General features: G+C 41.8%; 1 protein-coding gene and 1 long non-coding RNA gene across 5 annotated transcripts in view; one reads left to right on the forward strand and one right to left on the reverse strand.

The window, feature by feature from the left end:
- The window catches only part of NAV2 (neuron navigator 2), a 559460-nt gene that overhangs the window by 15773 nt on the left and 518960 nt on the right, over positions 1-24727 (forward strand). The gene's annotated exons all lie outside the window — the stretch shown is intronic.
- LOC309336082 lies at positions 15362-24094 on the reverse strand. 3 transcript variants are annotated; one of them, XR_014153892.1, is made up of 3 exons: positions 24003-24094; positions 23476-23698; positions 15362-15980 (listed from the first exon to the last, which is right to left on the reverse strand). It is a non-coding gene; the product is annotated as an uncharacterized lncRNA (long non-coding RNA). The 3 variants fall into 3 exon arrangements; XR_014153893.1 differs by having other exon boundaries at positions 23476-23641; positions 24003-24077; XR_014153894.1 differs by having other exon boundaries at positions 23476-23753; positions 24003-24044.

Genomic DNA, 24727 nt, shown 5'->3' on the forward strand with positions numbered 1-24727 from the left:
GCACAGGCATTTCAAAAGCAAAATGATCAGAAGCAGTGACAAAAAACACAGAACTTTCCCTTTTGTCATCTCTGTCCTGTTCTTCCACAAGTTTGATAACTGCTTCCATGCTGGCCTTGTGAGACTTAACAGGCATGAGAAGTTGGACTTATCTCTCCGCCCAGATTTGGTAATTTGTTCAGCCATGGCAATCTGACAGCTCGCATGCCTCGAAGCCAATGACAACGGTTGGGATGTTTCCCACATTGACAGAGTTTCTGAATCATTTCCCATTAGATACTTAGAAGCATCTCTCAGCTAGAGATGTCCTGCGCATTAGGCTTTGACAAACTAAGTGACAGTTTGCTTTTGAAGTGGTGGCTGTTTGTGAGCTCTGACTGAAGTGGCCTCTGGTTCAGATGCCCGGCTGTCCTCTTGGGGCTTGGCACACACTTTCCCCTGAGTATTGGATTCCTTGTTTTCAGTGGCACTTTGCTGTTGCTGCCTTGCATGTTCCCCATCCCCCTTTTATTTTGGCTCCAGAGGATTGTTTGACCACAAGACAAGAATCTTCGGTCAGAGGTTGTGATCTCTTTACAGGAGACGACTCCTCACACAATATGAAAGTCAAAGTAATAGCCTCTATTGGAGGCAGACCTTTTTGTTTATGCACATCTGCACTATGCCCCTCATTAGCATTGATTGCTACTATATTGGTAACAGGCCTTTGACTAAAGCAATATATAGTTCCTTGAGAGAAGCACCCTAGATACTGGCAGGTGAGCCAGCCCAAGATCTAGTAATACGACAAGGAGAGGCATTCTCTACATTATGCTGATGGTCTGTTTTTGGTGCTGGAGATTATGGGGAATCTGTTAAGAATATGAATCAGCACCCTCCCCCTTTGGCAACTTGCTGAACATTCAGCCTTACAGGGTTCACCATCTTCCACATGGCTTCCTCCATACCAGTGGCGTAGCGTGGGGGGTGCAGGGGGGGGGGGCGGCCGCACCGGGCACAACATCTGGGGGTTAGGGTTAGGGGGCGCAAATCCACGGGTTAGGAGGTGCAAATCCACGGGTTAGGGGGTGCAAATTACTTGCCTTGCCCCGGGTGCTGACAACCCATGCTACGCCACTGCTCCATGCACAGAAATGCTGCACTTCATAGGAGTCAACTCCTAGGGGTCAAATTCCCCGTAGCCCATGCAATAAAACATTTGAGCCTCTCACTCCCAGTTGATAGGCATTGCCATTCAAGTAACGTGTACACACTGCATCTTGTGATTGATTGGGCAGGGCGGGGCTTACCTGCCTCCTGCAGTATTTTATTCAAGTTGGCACCCTTGCTGCACTCTCCGCACACTTTCTCCAGTGCAAAATGAAAATTCAGAATGAAACAGTAACTCAGAGGGAGGAAGTGAGTTCATGCATGTGACTTGCCAATCCTTCTTCTGATTCCTCCTTTTCCAGGCTCCTCCATATGGCACGCCCAATGACATCTCAGAAAGCTGCCTTTTTGTTGAATCAGTTGATTGGCTCATCCAGTTCAGTATTATCTACCCTGATTGGCAGATGCTCTCCCGGGTTTTATTTAGAAATCTTTCTTAGCTCTCTCCGGCAATGTCAATGATCAATCCTGAGACTTCTTGCATGCTTAGAATGTGTCTTGCCACTGAGCGACCTGCCAGCCTCCCAGGAATTTAGTAGTGACCCTCAAGAAGGTGTGTTAGGTGCCATACTGGGCTGTCTTGGTTGATCCCTACTCTGAGCAAGCCGGATTTCCCCCTCCTGCTTTGAGATATCTGACTTCCAGAATTCATCTTCTCCAGTAGATCTCTTGGGAAGTCAGAAGTTCTAACCATCAAAGCCACCCCCCCCCTTTTAAGTAAATGAAAGCTTTTATGAAGCAGAAGTAATAGTGTGTCAAATGTTTTCACTGTTGAACTTTGCTAGCCAAGAAACTATTCATAATGTCTGATAATAATTTAATATCCATTGATCCTTTGTTTCTCTTTTGCTGGCTGGCTGCCCAGATTCTGTAACGATGAGTAGCTGTCTATGTGACCTTTTTCATTATTGAATGCATGGTAATGTGCCATGCACGTTCTTCCCATTGCATCAAACACCAATCTTTAGGTAATGGGGAAAAGAATATCTAATTAGGGAAGCACCTTAACTTATTCTACAGCCCTGGAGATTTTAGCTGGGTTTCTTTTGTATGAGGTTTTGAAACTGTGCCTTGATTCTAAACTGTCTTCTTGCTGGGGTGGGGAAGCAATTATTTCTGTTAACGTACAGATGATATCCATTGCATAGCATAAATTTTCACATTCAAGAATCACACAAATGTTGTAAAACAGAGCTTCGTGATTGCGAAATTATAGGTGGGTATTATGTGGGTGTAATTTATGCAAAATGATCTGCAATGATAAGTAGCCTTCAGGCTCAGGTACAACATGTTTATATTTTCCCCCAGGTTTATGTGAAAATAAAGAGACTTCTTGGAGCCATCAGAATTAAAAATTCAGCTGATCAGTTCCCATCAACTGATGAGTTCCCATGACCTAATGTCCGTGCAGGGGCAGGACGGGACAGGCCTTATTTGCCATCTGATACACTTTACTACCGTATTTTTCGCTCTATAAGACGCACCAGACCACAAGACACATCTAGTTTTTGGAGGAGGAAAACAAGAAAAAAAATATTCTGAATCTCAGAAGCCAGAACAGCAAGAGGGATCGCTGCGCAGTGAAAGCAGCAATCCCTCTTGCTGTTCTGGCTTCTGGGATAGCTGCGCAGCTTGCATTCACTCCATAAGACGCACACACATTTCCCCTTACTTTTTAGGAGGGAAAAAGTGAGTCTTATAGAGCAAAAAATACGGTACTTTTGATGGGATGTCTGCAAATACAAACTGAGGTTGGGATCCAAAGATCAGGCACATAGGTATGGGAGAGAAGCATACCTATAACTGGAGCTTTGTTTGCTGCTATGATTGATTTTCTGTGCCACTTTCCACCCAAGTGAATCCCAACGCGGCTTGCAAACAATAAAGAACAATAATATCACAAGCACAGGCTTTTGCAACAACAATTGCTCTCTTTAAGAGACCTGCAGTTGTTGAGTTTGAAAAGCACTGTGTCTCTCTGGCAATGAGAAATCCTGCATCAGACAATAGCAAATGTTATGTGCTATGTAGAGACATGTGGCACTGAAGTTGGTGCAGATTTGCTATTTTCATACCCCCCCTGCATTTCTATGTGCCTCTTTTCCCCCCAAAAAAGAAAAAAAAGGATGACAGCTGCATTTACTTTTGCTTCAGTTGCCAAAATGTTCATGGCTACCCCTGGTGCCCTATATTGGGCCAGCTGACAGCCTGTGAGGCACGGAGCAATACTTGAATGGAGCCCAGAATTGGAAGATGTCATCCAGCAAGTGCCTGCCAGTAGATATTTGATGATAGCTAATCTGTTTCCAGAGACAGATGGACGCGGGTGGCGCTGTGGTCTAAACAACTGAGCCTCTTGGGTTTGCCGATCAGAAGATTGATGCTTCGAATCCCTGCGATTGGGTGAGCTCCCGTTGCTTGGTCCCAGCTCCTGCCAACCTAGCAGTTCGAAAGCACGTCAAACTGCAAGTAGATAAATAGGTTCCGCTCCAGCGGGAAGGTAAACGGCATTTTAGTGCGCTGCTCTGGTTTTGCCTGAAGCGGCTTAGTCATGCTGGCCACATGACCCAGAAAAACTGTCTGTGGACAAACGCCAGCTCCCTCAGCCTGTAAAGCAAGATGAGTGCTGCAACCCTAGAGTCGTCTGCGACTGGACCTAACTGTCGGGGTCTTTTACTTTTACCTTTAATCTGTTTCCAGAGCACAAGGCAAGGTTGAGTTCTGTAGGACATAGAGAACTCTTGAGTGACATCACCATGGCAAGACTGGACCTTGCTTTTGTAGTCAATTGAGAAACTAAATCGCACAGCATTTCTATTGACTGCGAATCCCCACAGCATGCTACCTTGGCACTGGGAAATTAGGAGTTCCTCAGCTTTTCTTCTTTGCTAAGAGCTTACAAGGGTGAATGGTTTGTTTTTACTGGTAGAACTGTGGGTTCCTGTTCCTCACTTAAGGAGGCTTATCCCCAAACCTTGTGGCAGAGTAAGGCATTAATACTTTTTGCTGTGGGGGGCATGCAGATTGGCTTTGCCTTGAATTGCCCACCAGGGGGTTTGAAGGAACACGGACAAGCTGTTGCATTGTATTTTTTTTTAAAAAATAATTTTTTATTAAGATTTTAAAGATTACAGAAAAAAAAGAAATAATAACAATCAAGGAAAAAAAGAAAAAAACCCAATACATATATATATAAAAATAAACATCATCAAAAACCATAAAACAGAAGAAAAAAGATAAAAAAACAAGTCAAACCTGTACATCACTTGCTTACATTCACTTATTTCCTTGACTTCCTCACACCTCCCATTTTTGTATTCTAATTCAATTTGTTATTTCAGCGAATCCTTCCAACCTTATTTTTATCTTAATAATTTGTCTTAATATACTATAATTTTACATTCTCTCTTTCACCAACTCATTTTTACTTAATCCTTTATGTCATTTCTACTAAAACCACATAATTTTCTTTTCCCAACATCTTTCTAGCAATCCTTAATTTTGCAATATTTTTTAAAAATAAACTTTGAATTTTTTCCAATCTTCTTCCACCGACTCTTCTCCTTGGTCCCGAATTCTGCCAGTCATCTCAGCCAGTTCCATGTACTCCATCACCTTCATCTGCCATTCTTCCCGGGTGGGTAGATCTTGTGTCTTCCAATACTTCGCGATGAGTATTCTTGCTGCTGTTGTGGCGTACATAAAAAAAGTTCTAGCCTCCTTTCGCACCAATTGGCCGACCATGCCCAAGAGAAAGGCCTCTGGTTTCTTCTGGAAGGTATATTTAAATACCTTTTTCATTTCATTATAGATCATCTCCCAGAAGGTCTTAATCTTTGGGCATGTCCACCAAAGGTGAAAGAATGTACCTTCAATCTCTTTACATTTCCAACATTTATTATCGGGCAAATGATAAATTTTTGCAAGCTTGACTGGTGTCAAGTACCACCTGTACATCATTTTCATTATATTCTCTCTTAAGGCATTACATGCCGTAAACTTCATACCTGTGATCCATAACTTTTCCCAGTCAGCCATCATAATGTTATGTCCCACATCTTGTGCCCATTTGATCATAACAGATTTAACCATTTCATCCTGGGTATTCCATTTCAACAGCAAGTTATACATTCTTGACAAATTCTTAGTTTTTGGATCTAGCAATTCTGTTTCCAATTTTGATTTTTCCACCTGAAAGCCAATTTTCTTGTCCAGGTTATAAGCCTCCCTTATTTGATAATAATGAAGCCAATCTTGTACTTTATCAAGCTGTTGCATTGTAATCCATGTATGCTGGCTGTCTAGGGCAGGGTTCAGCAACCTTTTTCAGCCGTGGGCCGGTCCACCGTCCCTCAGACCATGTGGTGGGCTGGACTATATTTTGGAAAAAAATAATGAACGAATTCCTATGCCCCACAAATAACCCAGAGATGCATTTTAAATAAAAGCACACATTCTGCTCATGTAAAAACACCAGGCAGGCCCTACAAATAACCCAGAGATGCAATTTAAATAAAAGGACACATTCTGCTCATGTAAAAATATGCTGATTCCTGGACCATCCACAAACTGGATTGAGAAGGCGATTGGGCCGCATCCGGCCCCCGGGCCTTAGGTTGCCTACCCCTGCTCTAGGGGATCACTAGTCTTTACTGTTCATGCAATACCAGGGAGCTAGCAGAAAATGGAGGCAGCCAACACTGGACCACCATAAATGGATAATGAGTAAATCAGAATGAACAAGGATGAGTGTTGTGTGTTTTGTTACCTTTTGATAGATAGCCAAACAAACTAAGGGTGATTTTTCAGAGTCAAATAAGAGATTTTCATTGTTCTTTGTATAAAAAAATGAAAAAGCAGAAGCATTTTCTGTTTTGTGTTCAGATTTTTTTAATTGCAGTATTCTTCTTAAAAAAAAATGTCATCCCTATTCGTACTGCAGTTGAAACTACCATTTCAATTCCATTTATATACTGTGGACAGATAATAATCAACACAGCATGCTTACAATTACACGCAAATGAATAGAAACTGTGGTTCTTGTTGTGACAGAAATGATATTCTTGCATAATATCTTGTATGATATTCACAGAGGTGAATTGTTTGCAGGAATGCTCATAATTTCAGCATGGAAATAATACTATCATACCCATTTTTTGTAGAGGGGGCTTGCCTTGATAAGTAATCTTCCTCTGTTCTCCTGGGCACTCCTCTGGAATAAAAATAGGCCAGGGATTTCAGAGTTCTTATCCACGTATCTTAGTCTAGTTGAATTGTGACCCTCTCTTATGCCTCTTTAGACCTCTGGCTACATTTATTCTTCCCCTGCTGCTTCCTGTTGAATAAGTTAAAACAAATACTCATCAGATTGACTAGCACAATGTTAAAATATTTTTGTTTCTATATAACCTTACTTATTTGGACTCCCCATGATCTTAGATCTCATGTACTACTGTCAAACCAGGTGTCACCCATCCTTCATTTGTGAATCTGTTTTCCCCAACCTAAAGGCAGAACCCACCACTAGTGAATGGCTGAGAAATTATATCTTGATCATGGATGCTTTTTTATATCCCCAAAGGTATTTGCTGCTGCTTTTATTTCTTTGTTCACGTCTTGTATGCAGGTGTTAAACTGTAGTGGGCCCAGGACAGAACCCCATAGCTAAGAAACTAGGATGTGCAAGGAGGTTCAGAGCTAGGTAGGAATTTGCATCTGAGGTCCCTACACCCAGAGCCAGCAGTGTATGTGTGTCGTTCCAGTGTGGAATAGTATGTGTGAGGCATGCACAGTTGGGGCAAAACCTAGCTCCATATTTTAATTTTAACAGATAACCATCCTAGATGAGTACTGTACTGAGAGATGCTTTGTTTCTTCACTGTTTCTTGATCTGTTTCCCATTTCTATTGAATGCTGATCATACTTGAAAATGATACCCATTTTGTATTACAGTGGTACCTCTGGTTATGTACTTGATTCGTTCTGGAGGTCCGTCCTTAGCCTGAAACTGTTCTTAACCTGAAGCACAACTTTAGCTAATGGGGCCTGCCCATAGCTGTCAACTTACAGATTTGAAAATAAGGGACCAGCAGCCTCGAAAATAAGGGATCAGCAGCCAAAATAAGGGATTTTTGTCAACCAGCAACCAAATGAAGCCTCAAGCAGTGGTTCCCACAGCCTAGCAACCCGGCAAAGGGGGTGCAGCAAGGAAAACCACCGTCACCTCTCCACTGGGAAGCACTGAGTAAAGGCAAGTCCCCAGGCAACGCAGCCGATTTGATCTGCACAAGGCATGCAAGCTCCACCCCCCAGTCATTCTTAGACTCCTTATTGGGTGAGCAACGCAGCCAAGCAACACAGTTGGAGCCTCCCTCCTCCTTGGCCAGCAGGGAGGGAGGGAGAAGAGCTGCTTCCTTTGAAACCCGGGAAATTTAAGGGACATCATCAATCCGGGACAGCAGCGGGAAATGGCGCTGGGAAAAGGGAGTTTCCTGCCAAATAAGGGACGGTTGACAGCTATGGGCCTGCTGCACCGCCACCACGCGATTTCTGTTCTCATCCTGAAGCAAAGTTCTTAACCCGAGGTACTATTTCTGGGTTAGCGGAGTCTGTAACCTGAAGCGTATGTAACCTGAAGCGTATGTAACCCGAGGTACCACTGTATGTTGTCAGATCATAACCAGAATAGGCAATGGCAAGGCATGTGAGAAGAATTAAGATGAGCTTCTTGCTACTGATGAGAGTGTGAAGAGGAACAAAACCAATCAGGTTATGATCTGTGGAAAAGATAGAGCTTGCAGCATTTTAATAAGACTGTAATTGCCCAGAATTCTTAGATTTCACCATGGACGTTTCACTTGCTGACCAACATTTATTTTATAGTTCATCTGTTCTGGGCAATTTGGTTTTCATTTTTAGAATTGCAAAAGTTAACATTTTTGTGTCCCTGAATATGTGGGATGCAACATCAAACTTCTAATGCCTATATCTTAAATTGAAATAAATGAGGCTTACCTTCAGATAATGAGTTTAGGATAAATATGCTGAAGTTGGTCTCAGTCCAGGGCCCATCTTCTCTTTCCTTAAAAACAACAACTTGATATGGCGGTATTCCATCATACTTTCTCTATCTTTGAAGGGATTTTTCTGCCTGCTTTGTCAGTTTTGGGGCTGCCTTTCATTTTCCCCATAGTTATTAGTCATGCCATTTTAGATGGCTTAGTAAGCAACTTTAGTAACATAAAATGTTTTAGACTTGTATCAGGATAATGCTACAGAAACTGCTAAATATTCTGTTCCTGTCCAAAAATGTTCCCATGAGTTATTGCCAGTGAAACATGCGGCTCCTACAAAGCAATTGTTTGGTTGTTTTCCTACTTTGTTGCTTGTCAAAATAGGGCTGTATATGTCTTATCAGTTCAGCCACAGACATATGACAACAACAAGGTGTGAAAGCCATGAATTTTTTGATACGCATTGCAAGCACGATGTGTTTGCTAAGGCAATAGAAAATCCAGCGTTTCTATTTGCTGTGATGCTGGCATAGTGATAAGAGAGCTTCATTAAGATTTGATTATTTGCAACAGCAGTGGTATAGCCATCCTCTGCCTTGCTAATCCTCCAAGTTCTACTTGAGGGATCCCTTCATTTGGCATGGATTTTTTTTGGGGGCGGGGGCGGGGAGCAACCTATGAAATTGGTTTCTGATTTAGAGCCCCATTTATGCCCTTCTCATTATTTTGATTCTGTTATAATTATTTCATTGACTTTGACTGTAAAAATCAAAAGGTTAGTCAGAAACATACATCTGTTGTCTCCTAAATTTTCATTGCATACTTCAAATACTGTTCTTTAGAGCACCAGTGGATTTCTGCTGATAGTGCCAAGTTACGTAAATGTTCCTGGTCTTTTCCAGTCACAAATATATATTGGTATATTTTGACAATACTGAATTATAGCAGTGAACCTTTTATTATTTAATGGCTTTTAATTTTTCCTGGACATTTGGCTTAATACATAGGCTTGAATCTTAACTAGTTATCCTTGAATGGAAAACCATTCCTCTGTTCATGGAGGAAACTGGGAATTGATGGGGCTTCTGCAGGAGTACAAGGGTGGGACAACTCTTTGTCCCAATCTCCCCTTCTCCCTGCAGCTGCTTGCTCTGTTTCTCATCCTTCTCTGGAGGATCCCCCAACCCTTTCTCACTTCCGTTGTTGGGAATGTCATGTGTGAGGAACCCCACAGATGTTTCTAGCTTAGTTAAGAGCTTAGCATCAGAACTAAAGGTTTCCAATTGCCTCATGAACCGTGTCAAAAGCCCTCTGCATAGGAAAAAAGAAAACTTTCCCGTCTTTCAACTTAAATTTGTCATCAGTTGCTAAATGGATGAAGAACAGGGAGCGATATGAAGGACAACGAAACCCTTTATGCTGTGGACAGCGCTAAAAATTCACCAGGTGCTAGGCACATTTTGCACCTGGTTATTGGCCACTTGTGACCAAGTGAAGGTGCCAGGATGGCACCTGACATCTCCACCATCTGAAGGTGCATGCCTGGGGATCCTTGGGTCTTGCCTGTTTTCACACACTAACGTATTTTCACACACTGACACATCCTGTTGAATTCTATCTGTGATATTTTATCTGCACAATCAGAATGAATTTCAGGAACCAAAAATTTTGGGCTGTTTAGCCCAAAAAGGGCAACTAGGCATTTCATTTTGGCAACACTAGTTTAATAAGCCATTTGGCGTCTAGCTTGAATATCTGAATTTCTAGCACTGGCTGTGGAGAATAACTATTTTGTGAGAAATATTAAAATAAGCAAAACATGGAAACAACAAATACTTTCTCATATTGTCAACTCTATTGTACTTTTGGTGTTCATTATTAGGCAGCGTTCATTTTTTAAAAATAATTTTATTTATAGTTTTCATTTGTATGAATTTCATTTTTTTTAAAAAATTACAACATTTCAAACAATTTGACTACCTGATCACTCTTTTTTATATTTAAAGGAAGGAAGAGTGAAATGTAACAAGGTTTGCCATATGTAAGCTATATAAAATTGTGGCTGGTAAATGTCTATAGTGCTGCTATATAGTGGACATTTAGTCCTGGAGGCCATCTGGCTGAAGATATTTCTACCTCTCAAACCATTCTTAAACCCATGAAAAATCATTGTATTGCCATGTGCTAGATAAGCTGACACATGCTTCTGGTGCTATGCTGGTTTTTAAAGCACAGTGGTCATTCTAAAAGTAAGTGCCTAAAGGTTATATGTGTTGATAACAGACAGAACAGAATCTGAGAGGAGGAGCAGGAAATCTTAATTTTTCCTGATGAATAAAGCCTGAAAAAAACCCTAAGGATGTAGCTTAGTTCACAGTTCATGTCCTTCCCCCATTACTAGAATCAACATTGAAAGAGAATTAGGGATGGGTAGAGGCATGTAAGTCGAGATCAATATAAAATTTCCCAGCCATTCAGTAGGGGGGGGGTGTCTGGTGGTCTTGGTGCAACAACAGGAAGTGTGTATCCTAGAGTTCTGATATCAAGTGGTATGTAAATTTTCTATGTCTGTTGGACCTGGCTCCTGTAAAGTCAGGGAACCAAAGCAGGAAACAGCAGCAAGCTAAGTCTTTTCGTTGCTTGGTGCAAAAGTGCAAATCTGACTCATTTAGAGTTTATCATACTGCATGTTCTGCCTAGCCCATTGATGATCAAGAGGTGATTTTGCCGTTCTGGTTACTTATTGTTAGTGATGTTGCTGGAATTTATAATTACTTGGTGTATGAATTTGTGCAGCTCATTCATGCTCAGCTGCCTCATGAATTTGGCATCATTTCCTCCAAGTTCTGCTTTAGCTCAAAATGTAAATAAGATTCTGATCAGGAGACAAGAAAAAGAAAGTCAGCTGGTGCATATAGTATGTATACTGTGTATGTTGAAGTTATTTATTATTAACCCTTTATTCTCAAGGAGTGTGATGTTGATTGTTGTGAAAACACATGAATCAGCATCCTAAATATTCTATATTATATTCTCTAGTTACAGGATCTGCATGTGGATTATATACTTGCAGGGAGAGAGTGAGCGGAGAATGATAAAAAGCTTTCTCTATATTTTTAAAAATGTTTGCCTAAGCTTACCGTTTTGACTTAAGGTTTCTAATATACTATAGAAAATAAATTCTTAGCCCTTGGCAGAGCTTGCCAGGTTATTACTTTTGCCAGCTGTTCTCAGAACCAGGGTAGACTATCAGGTTTAAAGGCAAGAATTGCAGCTTGCTACTTCCCTTTCATGTGTCAGTAGAAAGTAACAATCTGAAGATTTCCCCCCTCCCCATAGTTATCTGGCTACTTTTTTAAAAAAGGGATTTAATTGTAGAAATAATGAAATACATTTATCAGCTCATATCTGCTGAGTTAAATGCAAACACTGCCTTTTGTTTTCTTGGTGGGAAATGCAAATAATGCCACTGATAATTTAAACTTTCCATAAAAGCAGCAAGATTGAACTTTAAACTAAACTAAAACACCCCATTCTCAACAAAATGAATCTGTAGAAAATCAGTATCAACTGCTTGCCAAGAATTCAACACTCTACAGAAATTTTTATTTATTTATATGTTTATTGAATTTATATACCGCTTTATACCTGGAGGTCTCAGGGCCGTTCAGAGGTACTGAGGTGCAGCCCTTTGTCATAATTGTATATATGTTCAGTCACTGAGACTTCTAAACACACCAGTTGGACAGAGAAATAGAGGCCCTTATCTCTGGCTTAGTATCAGTTTTCCTTCTCCTAGATGGGCTACCTTCGCAGGTTGGTGAGCTCCCATCTTTCCCCTATTGCATGTTGACAGCTTCTAGGAGCCACAGTTGAGAGCTGAGTGCAGGGTGGGAACCAAAGGTGGACAAACTATCCCAGGAGGTGCATGACATATCCCCCAGCAGAGGTACTACCCCTCCCTTAACACCCCATGTACCCCACTAATGATGTATTTTATATTTAAAACAAGATTAAAATCAATTTAAAATTGGCCATTACCCATTTACAATTGAGTAAAGGTTGCTTATGGATTTTAATTGCTTGGAATGCAAACTTTGTGATTGATTCACTTCCAGAAGAATGCCACTTACTGTACCCCTCTGCAGACCTTTGTGGGAAGGGGCAAAGGACAAACCAGCCTGGTTCTTTCATCTCAATACAAGTAGGATTACAGTGCCAAAGCTGGGGTGCGAGAGGAGAGGGGAGAAGAGGGGCAAGAAGAGGAGGGCTTGGCCCTGACACTCTTTCCTAGCTTCATAAACCATAATATTCTGAACCAGGGCAGCTGCTCCCCTGAATAGATGATATTGTGTTAAATGATGCAAGATTTTGCTTGGATAACAGACACTTTCTCACTTTTCTTTCATTTTGATTGGAATGAGGATACTTTTAGTCAGATTTTTTTTTTTTAAATACTGAAACTTCTTGTCCCAAGTGGATTTCCAAATTGATGTGACAAGGAGTTCAAAACAATGGATCTTTTGTCTTTTATTATAATTGGTACATGAAAATTTTATGGGTGAAGCAATTCATATAAGAACAGTAGCAGTGATTTTACAAAACTATGTTGTCAACAGCATATTGCAATTTTCTTTTTAAAAATTGTCAGAATATTATGATGGAATGTATTTATTATGAATTATGTAAACATTTCTTTTAGATTCCAGTATTTCTTTCATTTGTCAAAAGTGTTCCTCAGGAGAAGTGTACCTTGAAACGTACAGATGCTGGATCTTTAAATTTATAAGGTTGGGGTTTTTATAGCCATTCACTGGTTCCCTGCCCCCTTTCTGTAATCTTTCTTAAAGCCATCTTGCCGCCTCACATTCTGAGCATGTTACGATTCTGATTCTGGCACGGCACTTATTAACACGCATTCTGCTTGCTGGTAGATGGTCTCACTGCCAGATGCTGAAATCCCTTGGTGAGGGGGACCAGAATTTCACCCTGAAATAGCACATGGCAACCCAAAGGCCCAGAAAACATTCTTTGTTCATGATATACACCCATTTGCAATAAGGAAGGCAGTGTTGTATTCCGAGGTACCTGAAACACAAATTGAAGAGGCTTCTTTAGCTCCAGCGTCACAAACAAGCTTAATAGGGTCCCACCCTACAAAGCTGTCAAAAACCAAAATGCCAAGCGTGTAGGGACTTACCCCGTTGCTTAAGGACTGCTGTTCAAATACTGGTACATGTCTGGGAGTAGTGGTGCAGCAGTATCAATGGCTGCTTCTGTATCGGGGCTGGGACTAGAATGAAATGCATGCATCTTTCTGGTGTTTCCTCAGATCAGTTGTGTCTTAATTGTTCTTAGCACTCCAAACCATGTTTAGTGGAGCAGGTGAGTACAGCACAAAGGATTTGCCAGCCATTTCGTAAGCTCAACTTTCTCTAGTACTCCTATACTCCAGGGATGCTTGAGCAGCGGTTCTGGGAAGCTGCTGATCTAGAAGGAAACTTCCCTTGTCCTGGACGAGTGGCTTGTGCTTGATTGTATGAGGTGGTCTGCTGCCGAAGCTCTCAGTGGCTCAGCCCATGAAACTGAAATGTCTGTCTCTTTCTTCAGGGAATGGTGTATTAGGCTAACTGCTTGATCCTGCGTAATCTTTCTCAGAGTTATTCCTTGATAAATATTTCATGAACAAGTTTTTTCAATTTTTCTCAGTTAACAGATACACACAGTACTCTTTTCCAGAGGAATTTCATTTCAATTGAGCTTATTTTAAAACATTAATGCTCACAGCTGAAGAGTTTTCTGTTGCATATTGGAAGTCTTAATATGCATACACCTACACGTAACTTTTTTTTTATTGTTAGGTCAGCTTGTCCCTTATTTACTCCAGTTGATGCCAGACTATTTTATACTGGTTTAATGCTTGCTGTGAGCTCTTCTGATATTTTTCTTTGATGTTTAGAGCTTTAAGCAAATAATGGAATGGGTAAAAGGGGATTATTCTTTTCTAGAAAGTAGGCTGTGTTTTATATGATGGGTTTTGCTGCCTGCAACTTGTTTTTAAAGTGAAAGTATTAGATTCAAAATTGCAGACTTGAGGTTTCTAAATTGGAACAAGCTCTGGAAATTAGCATTTACAGGGTATCCTCTGAAGCCGCCTGTGTATTTTGGGCATGTTTATTTATAAATATCATTTCACTAATGCAACATTTTTGCCAGGTAATTTTATTCAAAAATTTAATTGTCTCCTTCTTTGCTGCACATATTAATCGTTCCTAAACGCAGTAGTGATTCAGTTTGTAGGATACTTGAGAACCCTGTAGAATGCCTCAGAAACTTTTCATACTTGTGAAACTTTGCATAATATGTGTATATAGGCCTCATCCTCAGCCACCTTGAGTCCTGGGATGCCTGGAGAAGGGAAATTTGAACACAAATCTGGTCCTTCCTCACTTAAGAACCTGCTGCCATCAGATAAAGTGGATTTTAAAGCTGCCCTTTATCAATCCTCCTAAAATATTTCCTAGCACCTCCCTGAAGCCTCTTAAAAAGGTAAAGGACCCTGACAGTTAAGTCCAGTTGCGAACGACTCTGGGGTTGCAGCACTCATCTCGCTTTACTGGCCGAGGGAGCCAACGTTTGTCCGCAGACAGTTTTTCCGGGTCATGCCATTCTGGCGAAACCAGAGCAGCTCACAGAAATGCCATTTACCTTCCTGCCAGAGCGCTACCTATTTATCTACTTGCACTTTTTGGGGTGCTATTGAACTGCTAGGTTGGCAGGAGCTGGGACCAAGCAATGAGAGTTCACCCCGTCACGGGGATTTGAACCGCTGACCTTCTAATCGGCAAGCCCTACGCTCAGTGGTTTAGACCACAGTGCCACACGCATCCCCTTGAAGCCTCTTAAGGTAGCATAATTTATGGTTTCTATGTTTAGGGGTGTTCTAAATAAGATGAGTACATCACTGGCTAAGGAAACAAAAAGTTTACTAACACAAAGAAAGAGTTTTAGGAAAAGGATATTTGATGGAAAAGATTCAGAAACCAGCATATTCTACAACAAAACAAAAGGTTACACTCTTCAGGGGGTAGGTTGTACTTCATATGTCCTCCATATGTTATCCTTGCTGACTCTGAAAAACAGTGGTGTCCAAACTTTTTTCAAAGAGAGCCAGATTTGAAATGAAGGGCTATGAGGGCCGACCAAAGCTGTTGACGTTTTTTTAAGGATTGAAGTTGTTGAGCTTTTTTAAGGATTTTACCCCAGGAAATAAACTGCCATAGGGGCTGGATTAAACTGACTGGTGATCCGGATTAGGTCCCTGGAATGGATTTTGGACATGCCTGCTGTAAAACCTTTGATGCCTTCAGGGTCCTGTCTTGAACTGCCTGCCCCAAAGCCAGTCTTCTTAGAAATGGCCTCTTCTTACCAGCCCCTTCTACATCATGAGCTGTGCACATCATGAGCTGTGCCCACCAGGTTACAGGCAGCAGGAGGTTTAACTTTGGACAAGAAAAGTGCTGCATCTAACATCTTCAGTAAATTCTCCCAGTTTCTCATTAAAATAGAAATATTGGTCCTCTGTTGGTGATTACTACAAAACCAATTGGATTCTGGTTAGGGATGCACAAGTATCTTTATTTGTGCATGTTCCAAGAGAGCTCTTAAACACACCCATGAGGTTTCCACCATGCCTTCCCTCTTCCACTACCTGAAGGGAATGGTTAAAATCTAATAGATAAAGAGAAAGGCAGAGGCACCACTGAGTGTTCACAGCCTCTAGCAGAGTGTCTTTCCCAACAAAGATGGAGGCTGGACCTATAAAGAGGAAAGTGAAATTGTATGTGTTCTGTTAAGTTGTGGGTGAACATATCAGATGACACAGCGATTCTTCAGACAGCTCTTGTTTATTCACAGGCCAGAACAGAACTGAACTGAAGGGTTCAGCCAGCCTGCTTATATAGAGCTCCACTACAACGCAACAATAACAACTTTCTGAAACTATCCAATCAGTGAACGTCACTTTCAATTCCTTATTTGCATATGCGGACCTGAGTGAAAACTATCTACAGTATTCCCCTGCTGGCCCAGGGTGAGAACTTCAGTACATAACATGTTCCACCCAGTCTTCAGCTGGAAAAGGCCATTTTCTGCTGTGACCTGAGAGCATCTTCACTATGGCCTTTCACAACTTTATTTTCTAATGTTCACCTTCAAACAGTGGAAAGGTGGAAACTGGTTGCAGGACTGAGCACCAACCTTCTTTGTGAGTGTTTGAAGGCAGGTCTTCAGCTTTATGAGCACCAGTCCTCATATGCTTGTATCGTCTTTCGTTTTGCTATCTGCAGTGTGTTTAGAACATGTCATGTTGGAAGAAGTGGTAGAAAATGTGGGAAGAACTTGCATATAGGAAATGGCCATAGCAAAGTGAGTGGGTGCCAGAGAATGTTGGAAGCTGCTCAGAGTGGCCGGGGCAACCCAGTCAGATGGGTGGGGGGTAAAAATAACAAAATTATTGTTATTGTTATGTCATAGGGAGGGTGTGTTGTTCCGGCAGCCAAGCACATCAAACGAAACTGCCTTTCCAGTTCTATCAAGAAAGAACAACAATGTGTGATTAAGATCCAATTCTTTGTTCTATTGATATGTAAGTGTGACTTAAGTAATTCCAAAACATAAAGTAGGTTGCTAGTAACAGAAAACTCATAACTGTAATTAGTGAATATGGGAGCATGCCAACAGTAATCTGGCTTTCGCTCACTTAGTGGCAGAAATGAAATCTTGGTTGGCCACAACAAAACATCTTTAGCAGTTAATATGGATTGGATAGCAGCATGATTATACATGCATCAGGCAAAGGCTATAAAGCAAATTTCATATGTCTGTTGGATTCATGGAGCCAAGGGAATTGGGAGCACAGCTGTCATCATTTGACTTTTTTGCTGCTGATGGTGGTCGCTTCCAACTCGTATGCAATTAATACATATGGCAGCCAACTGGCTATACTGAAGCATAGTTCCAATTTCTTAGACAGCCCTGAGGCTCTATTATCTGTCTATTCCATGGAAGCAATTTTTTAAAAAATTAAAAAAAATTGCCTTAAGGATTTTTTTTTTTGAGCTGCCATTCATTTGCCTCTACTCTAAGGATTATTCAGTGCCTCTTTTCTCTGGGTTTTTGCATTTCCCATTCAGAACCTTGGCATTCTTAGAAATCCATGTGTCCTGCATTGATGGAGAGAAACCCTGTGAGCAATGTGGAAATAGCCCCCTGAAAAAGAGGGCTGGAAATTCTACCTACTCTAGAATTTGAGCAATCAATTCAAAAGATGGCAGCAGAAATGACTCATGGCATTTTTTATGAACTGTAATCCAGTGGGCATATTGAGCCAGATATCTGTCTGTCTGTCTGCCTGCCTCTATTCCCCAAATGTTTATAAATCACTTGGATTTGCTGCTCTTTATACAGTCTATCACCAGCTTCCAAAAACGCTGCTGCTCTGAACAGAAGGCTGCCTCCCTACTTGCATTCAGCGCAGTGAAATGATTCACTATACACCTCAAATTTACATCTGTTATTCAGTAGAAATTCAAATAGCAAGACAGTCTGGCTGCACTGGAATCTTGCCTTCTCTTCTTCTTCTCCTCCTCCTCCTCCTCAGTATCATAAACATTCCCTTTGTCCACTTTACCTGGCATGGTGTCCTTTGGTTCAAGAGAAATGCCCGAACCACCATTCCAGTTACATCAACTACTTCTTCATACAACAAATGTGATTCTCTTTGTTCCCTTTCTTTTCATTTCTTTCCAGCTGATTAGTTGGCCCCACAGTTGCCGAGATCTGGCTTCTGATAACATCTATTAAATCTGTCTAAAGAGTTAGCTGCCTGAATTAATAGACCATTTAAGATTGTAATTTTATGGCTTTGTATTATAGCTCTACCTACATCTGATTGGAAAATGCCATGTATTGTGAATACTGCCCCCCCAACAGTTGCCCTTTCATCAGGTGCAGCAATATGCCATGTCCTTTCCCGCCTCTGATTGCCTACAAGGAGATGAAATGAAAGACCCTGGTTTGAGCTTAGATGCTTCTACAAATTGAACAGAATTCGAGGAGTTAATTCCTTTGACAGTTTAATGCTGCGGTGAGCATAGAAGGGCCTGCTCCCTCTGCAAGACCTTCACCATCTGGCCTATGGGGAGGGGGCCAGGCCCTCACACTCCCAGCTATAAAGACCCCTGCTGCAGTGAAGGCTGGACCATCAGCTGTGGTGAGGACAGCAGGGCCTGCTCCTTTGCAAGGCCGTCCCCAGCTGGCCTGGGGGCGGGGGAAGATTCACTGGAACGAACTCTTGGGGCAGTGCTGGGTGGGGTGTTCTGCTATTGTTTCACTGCTCCAAGTGTCTAGTGTTTTTTTAAAAAAATTAAGCAGCATTTAATCTGTGGGGTTTCAAATTTTACCTGTCTTTTTTGTTTGTTTGTTTTAGTTAGGTTGGGGTTGTTTTCAATGCTTAGATGGAGGTGGCGGTTATTTTAATCGTGTCTGTAGTAGAAAATTGTGTTTTGAGTTTCTTTAAATTTTCTATTGGTTTACTGGTTTGTTTTGTTGTTGCCTTAAGAGAACTTGTTTTTAAGGCAGGGGGCCACAAACTTTTTCAGCAGGGGATCGGTCCACTGTCCCTCAGACCTTGTGGGGGGCTGGACTATATTTGGGAGGGCAATTCCTATGCCCCACAAATAACCCAGAGATGCATTTTAAATAAAAGGACACATTCTACTCATATAAAAACACGCTGATTCCTGGACCGTCTGTGGGCTGGATTTAGAAGGCGATTGGGCTGGATCTGGCCCCCGGGCCTTAGTTTGCCTACCCATGTTTTAAGGGATAGGTTCAGGGCTGCCCTGGGAGTGGGCCCTAGCCAATAGGATGGCTGGGGCAGGTTCCACTGGGGGGATGCATTGGGTCACCCGATCTCAGTGATCATGGGTAGGATGAGGAATTACGCTAGGACCAGACCATGTCATTACCAAGGAGGCAGGTTTAGTCATTGTTAGAAGACTATCCCTGCCTCCATGTTGGGTCCTGACCAGAAGGATACCAGAATCAACAATGGTGTCCCCAGTGCTTTTTTTCTTTAAAAAAATGTTTAGGGGTACTCTCATTTTTACTCAAGAAAATCACCATTTTATAGTTCAAATTGGGAAAAATAAATACAGTAAATGGACAAAAATACAAAGATTCACAAAATGCGTCCCCCCAGAAAAAAGCACTGAGTATCCCACATACCCCTTCATGGATCACTGCCTTGCCGTAGCGAAGGGGCTTGAATAACTCAGAGAAGCTATGAGCTATGCCGTGCAGGGCCACCTAAGATGGACAGGTCATAGTGGAGAGTTTTGACCAAACGTGATCCACCTGGAGCAGGAACCGGCAAGCCACTCCAGTATCCCTGCCAAGAAAACTCCATGGACAAAGACAACAGGCATATAAAAGTTATGACGCTGGAAGATGAGCCCCTCAGGCCGGAAGGCGTCCAACATGCTACTGAGGAAGAGCAGAGGACAAGTACAAGTAGATTCAGAGCTGATGAAGCGGCTGGGCCAAAGCCGAAAGGACGCTCAGTTGCGGATAAGCCTGGAAGCGAAAGGAAAGTCCAATGCTGTAAAGAAAAATATTGCATAGGAACCTGGAATGTAAGAACCATGAACTGTGGTAAGCTGGATGTGGTCAAAAATGAGATGGCAAGAATAAATATTGACATCCTGGGCATCAGTGAACTAAAATGGACGGGAATGGGCGAATTCAGTTCGGATGACCATCACATCTACTACTGTGGGCAAGAATCCTGTAAAAGAAATGGAGTGGCCCTCATAGTCAACAAAAGAGTGTCAAAAGCTGTACTGGGATGCAATCTCAAAAATGATAGAATGATCTTGATACGAATCCAAGGCAGACCTTTTAACATCACAGTAATCCAAGTTTATGCACCAACCACTGGTGCTGAAGAAACTGAAATTGACCAATTCTATGAAGACTTACAGCACCTTATAGAAATGACACCAAAGAAGGATGTTCTTCTCATTATAGGGGATTAGAATGCTACAGTAGGGAGTCAAGAGATAAAAGGAACAACTGGCAAGTTTGGCCTTGGAGTTCAGAATGAAGCAGGGCAAAGGCTAATAGAGTTCTGCCAAGAGAATAAGCTGGTCATCACAAACACACTTTTCCAACAACACAAGAGACGACTCTACACATGGACATCACCAGATGGGCAGCATCGAAATCAGATTGATTATATTCTCTGCAGCCAAAGATGGAGAAGCTCTATACAGTCAGCAAAAACAAGACCTGGAGCTGACTGTGGCTCAGATCATCAGCTTCTTATAGCAAAATTCAAGCTTAAACTGAAGAAAGTAGGAAAAACCACTGGGCCGGTAAGATACAATCTAAGTCAAATCCCTTATGAATACACAGTGGAAGTGAGGAACAGGTTTAAGGATTTAGATTTGTTGGACAGAGTGCCAGAAGAACTATGGATGGAGGCTCGTAACATTATACAGGAGGCAGCAACTAAAACCATCCCAATGAAAAGGAAATGCAAGAAAGCAATGTGGCTGTCCAATGAGGCCTTACAAATAGCGGGGGAGAGAAGGCAAGCAAAATGCGAGGGAGATAGTGAAAGATACAGGAAATTGAATGCAGATTTCCAAAAAATAGCAAGGAGAGACAAGAAGGCCTTCTTAAACGAGCAATGCAAAGAAATAGAGGAAAACAATAGAATGGGAAAAACCAGAGATCTGTTCAAGAAAATTGGAGATATGAAAGGAACATTTCGTACAAAGATTTCCATAATAAAAGACAAAAGTGGAAAGGACCTAACAGAAGCAGAAGACATCAAGAAGAGGTGGCAAGAATACACAGAGGAACTATACCAGAAAGAAATGGATGTCTCGTATACCCCAGGTAGTGTGGTTGCTGACCTTGAGCCAGACATCCTGGAGAGTGAAGTCAAATGGGCCTTAGAAAGCACTGCAAATAACAAGGCCAGTGGAACTGATGATATTCCAGCTGAACTATTTAAAATTTTAAAAGATGATGCTGTTAAGGTGCTACACTCAATATGCCAGCAAATTTGGAAAACTCAGCAGTGGCCAGAGGATTGGAGAAGATCAGTCTACATCCCAATCCCAAAGAAGGGAAGTGCCAAAGAATGCTCCAACTACCGCACAATTGCACTCATTTCACACACTAGCAAGGTTATGCTTTAAATTCTACAAGGCAGGCTTAAGCAGTATTTGGACCGAGAACTCCCAGAAGTGCAAGCTGGATTTTGAAGGGGCAGAGGAACCAGAGACCAAATTGCAAACATGCGCTGGATTATGGAGAAAGCTAGAGAGTTCCAGAAAGACATCTACTTCTGCTTCATTGACTATGCAAAAGCCTTTGACTGTGTCGACCACAGCAAACTATGGCAAGTTCTTAAAGAAATGGGAGTGCCTGATCACCTCATCTGTCTCCTGAGAAATCTCTATGTGGGACAAGAAGCTACAGTTAGAACTGGATATGGAACAACTGATTGGTTCAAAATTGGGAAAGGAGTATGGCAAGGCTGTATATTGTCTCCCTGCTTATTTAATTTATATGCAGAATTCATCATGCAGAAGGCTGGGCTGGATGAATCCCAAGCCGGAATTAAGATTGCCGGAAGAAATATCAACAACCTCAGATATGCAGATGACACAACCTTGATGGCAGAAAGTGAGGAGGAATTAAAGAACCCTTTAATGAGGGTGAAAGAGGAGAGCGCAAAATATGGTTTGAAGCTCAACATCAAAAAAATGAAGATCATGGCCACTGGGCCCATCACCTCCTGGCAAATAGAAGGGGAAGAAATGGAGGCAGTGAGAGATTTTACTTTCTTGGGCTCCATGATCACTGCAGATGGTGACAGCAAAATTAAAAAATTAAAAGACGCCTGCTCCTTGGGAGAAAGGCGATGGCAAACCTAGACAGCATCTTAAAAAGCAGAGACATCACCTTACCAACAAAGGTCCGTATAGTTAAAGCCATGGTTTTCCCAGTAGTGATGTATGGAAGTGAGAGCTGGACCATAAAGAAGGCTGATTGCCGAAGAATTTATGCTTTTGAATTATGGTGCTGGAGGAGACTCTTGAGAGTCCCATGGACTGCAAGAAGATCATACGTATCCATTCTGAAGGAAATCAGCCCTGAGTGCTCACTGGAAGGACAGATCGTGAAGCTGAGGCTCCAATACTTTGGCCACCTCATGAGAAGAGAAGACTCCTTGGAAAAGACCCTGATGTTGGGAAAGATGGAGGGCACAAGGAGAAGGGGACGACAGAGGACGAGATGGTTGGACAGTGTTCTCGAAGCTACAAACATGAGTCTGACCAAACTGCGGGAGGCAGTGGAAGACAGGAGTGCCTGGCAAGCTCTGGTCCATGGGGTCACGAAGAGTCGGACACGACTAAACGACTAAACAACAACAACAACAACAATCCCACATAACCTTAAGGTGCTGCTGTGCAATGCCAGGTCAATGGTTCACAAGACCGCTGCCATCCATTAATCATGGATGGAGGAATTAACCTGGCATGTGTAATGGAGACTTTCTTGGATGAGGCAGATGGACCTGTTCTTGCCACTGCCTGTCCACCAGGTTCCTCTTACGCACAGCAACCCAGGTCATGTGGGCGTGGAGAGGAGGTTTTAGTGATTCTTAGGAAGGCAGAACCTTACATTTGTCCCTATTGAAATTCATTTTATTAAGGTCTTCTGGAATTCTTATTCTGTTTTCAGTGGCATTGACTACCCCTTAGTATCTTCATCCAAGTTATTTATAAAGATGTTGAACAATAATGGGCCCAGGACAGAACCCTGCAGCACACAACTTGCCACTATTTTCCAAGATGACAAGGAACCATTAGCGAGCACTGTTTGGGTTTGGGCTGTCAACCAGCTACAAATGCAGACATTCCCAGAACATTCATTCCCTAGGCCCCTGCTTCCTGCAGTATGCTTCTGTTATGTATTGGTGCTTATATAACAAGACTTGGAGATAAATGTTAATGGTGCAATCATTTCTGCTAACTGGAAAACCTGGTTCCAGATATCCAGTTGATTTATAATTTTTGTAAAATGTCTCTCTTTTGTTTTTTCTTATTTAACAACTAACATTCAAACTATCCTAAGCTTTTTAGTGTCACCTTCTACGTCTGTCACGTAAAAAGTGGATTCCAAAACATAGTGATTTTCTCTAAAGAAGGTAGGACCTTCAGGCTATTTTTACCTAGAATCTTTGGCAAATGTAGAATCTCCCGTGTATGACCTTTCCCATACGGCCTCTTCCAACGTACTGTATTTTCTCTTTTAGTTTTAGAGTTTCAGACTTCCTTCTGTTCTCATCTCAAACATTCCGATGACAGGTTGAATGACTCGGTAGGCTTCTCAGGAGACTGGAGGAAAAAGAACCTCATTTCTTTGAGCTGCAAAGGTCACTTTCCAGTCCTAACCTGTGGAGGGTTCAGTGCAAGGAAAGTGTCCAGTAAGAACTGAATCTTCACATTTCTGCACAAGGAAGAAAAACGTGATAATGGAAGAAAAAACAATTGACCCTGCAAAGCAAGGGTTTTTTTGTGGGTTGGGTTGGGACAAAAGTTATAGTCTGAATGTCACAGCATTCAAACCCCTTGAGTTGCTATAGGTGCTTGAAATAGTAAAAGAGCCAGATTTAATACAGCCAAACAGGGGATTTGGGCATACATTTCCAACTTAACTTCTCTTAAGATACCTTATAATATGCTCTAATTGTCTTACATGGGAAATGGGGAAAACAGCACTTCTAAGGTTACTCCTGTCGTTTTAAGTGTTGCACATGCAGTTCCTTCTCTTACACTCTTTGTTCATCTTAATGACATCATAACCACCTCACAATCTGGACCACACATCCCTAGTGATTATGGCCCATGAATTTGATGGGTGGAGTTGCAGGAGCTCTAGCTGTATCCTTTGCAGGCGGATTCCTTTCCCAGGACTCTTCTGTTTTCCTTTCCTCACACCTGCAATTCTGCTTCTCCCTCCTCATGGCCTGTGAGTGCCTACTGATCCTCCTGTGCCAAGTCTTTTTCCTTACAGAATTTAAGGCACTGCAAGAAGCAGTGTACAGAGCATCCCTCTCAACAATGCAGTGGTATTTGAAGCAAGAGCAGCAGGTTATTTTTTGTATCTGTTATGAATATTTAGGTTGAACTATTCATAAAGGTCTTATGAATCGATGTACTATGGATCACTTTTTTGAAACTAGATTTATGAATAGAAGTATCTGTTTCAGTCCAGTTCATGGAAGTTGTTATAGTGATCCCCTGTTCTGCCCTCTCAAGCAATTCTGAGTACATATTTTGCCACCTACAATAAATAAATAATTTAGATTGAGCAGCCACCTTTGAATAATGAGACATTTGTGAAACAAACAAATGGATCACATAAGTGGGTTAGTATTTCATTATCATCTATTAAGACATTGTTTTCATCTTGTTCAACGG

The sequence above is a fragment of the Podarcis erhardii genome (genome assembly GCF_964252035.2).
Source record: "Podarcis erhardii genome assembly, chromosome: 1".
Lineage (NCBI taxonomy): Eukaryota > Metazoa > Chordata > Lepidosauria > Squamata > Lacertidae > Podarcis > Podarcis erhardii.